Source organism: Pseudophryne corroboree, chromosome 6, assembly GCF_028390025.1.
Source record: "Pseudophryne corroboree isolate aPseCor3 chromosome 6, aPseCor3.hap2, whole genome shotgun sequence".
Lineage (NCBI taxonomy): Eukaryota > Metazoa > Chordata > Amphibia > Anura > Myobatrachidae > Pseudophryne > Pseudophryne corroboree.
Genome location: NC_086449.1, coordinates 96,333,715 through 96,335,697, shown reverse-complemented (window position 1 = coordinate 96,335,697; position 1,983 = coordinate 96,333,715).

The window sequence follows — 1,983 nt, the reverse complement described above, 5'->3', positions numbered from 1 at the left end:
GTCGACAATGTTTAGGTCGACATGGATGGAAGGTCGACAGGGTTTCTAGGTCGACAGGTCTAAAGGTCGACATGAGTTTTTCACATTTTTTTTCTTTTTTTGAATTTTTTCATACTTAACGATCCACGTGGACTACGATTGGAACGGTAAAGTGTGCCGAGCGAAGCGGTAGCGGAGCGAAGGCACCATGCCCGAAGCATGGCGAGCGAAGCGAGCCATGCGAGGGGACGCGGTGCACTAATTTGGGATCCCGGTCACTCTACGAAGAAAATGACACAAAAAAAAAAAAAATCCTCATGTCGACCTTTAGACCTGTCGACCTAGCATATCTCGACCTAGAAACCCTGTCGATCTTCCATCCATGTCGACCTAGTGACTGTCGACCTATAGTGATCGACCTAAACATTGTCGACCTAGACACTGCCGATTTGATGAACCACACCCGTACATATGCTGCTTCTATTGCATTTTTGCAAGATAAATGATAGATTTCTCACTGTGCATTTTAAGCTTAAGTTGTCTTTGTTCCACTACAAAAAAGGTTATAAAATAGTCGTCTCTCAATTAGGTAGAGCTATAAACTGTTGTCAGAGTATAGCGGATTGCCTGGGGCAGTGACGTTAGTCCACACACTTAATGAACTAAAACAGTAATGCAGGTTTATTCAGTAAACACACAGGTGACTTGGATGTATTATTGATATAGGTAATTGACCCCCTTATATCATACAAGGTAACACAGCAGTGGTAGCGGTACTTATCACTCTGTTTGTGTGGCTGTGGTATCTCAGCAGAAGTTGTCTCCAGTGGAAAGGGATGGAGGACTGCACAGCCATGCAGCCTGACTCCCACTGTAGAGAAGGTACGGCGCCCGGCTCTGTGATAGCTTCGAAGCCGCGCTACATGCATTGAAACGCTGTAAGTCTCTCTCACTGACCTCCGCTCCCGGTCTCAGCTGTGCACGCTTACTCTCTCTAAGGGGGAGGATCAGAGCATAAACACACACTAAGCTCCGCCTCCGAGAGACACTGGCACAAGAGGATAAACTCTAGGGGATGCGCCCATAGGCTTTTATCGTAGAAGGAGACAGGCACAGAGCGCATCATCTACTAACACTCCCCCTCGCTTATCCCTCCGTCAGGCACACCTATGGGACTCCCGGGTTCAGACACAGTGCGCCTGACAGGCGCCTGTTAGAAAATCATCATTAGCACCTATTTAACTCAATTCTCATGCTCTTAAAGTGATCTGTGACCTTCATTAGGACACAGACAAAGAGAGAAATTGTAGGTTTTACGGGCCATTTCAGATGAAAATCTGAAGCAAAAAAGAGAAAACACGAACATGACTATAAGTTTGGGCGCAGTGTGCCTGAGAGGCCACCTTGGACAAACCTACATATTTCCGCAAAATATCTACAAGCTTTGTAATTTTCATTCAAAAAATGAGCAAAATAAACAATTAATAGATGAAAATTAAAGGAATAAGTAACCTTCAAAAGTGGGAGGAGTTTGGGTGCAGTGTCTCTGAGAGGCCAGGAGGGTCACTACTGCACTCCATGCAGGCGGCGGGAAAACTGACTAGTGTGGTTTCGACCAGCACCTAGAGATAGGCAGGTACTAGGAGGGACAGGCCCCTGCGCCCTCTTGGGGAGAATAGGGGAGCGGGAACAGCTTTGCGGCACCTGTCAGTCCAGCTGTGCCTGACTGAGGGTGAAGACTGTCTCCGGCCACATATTTTAAAGAACATAACATTTTATCAAACAATTTCAATAAAGTAATTCATGTAACCAAAAACATAAATATGAAGCAAAACAGTAAGAACAAATCAACATTAACCATATTCCAGTCCACATTCAGTCAGGAATGCATGTAACAAGTTTGATGACAGTCCTTTTGTCAACATGTCGACAATATTTTCTTCACTTGCAACATATTCCACATTGACGGACTTGTTTTCCACCAACTCATGGATGAAGTGATGT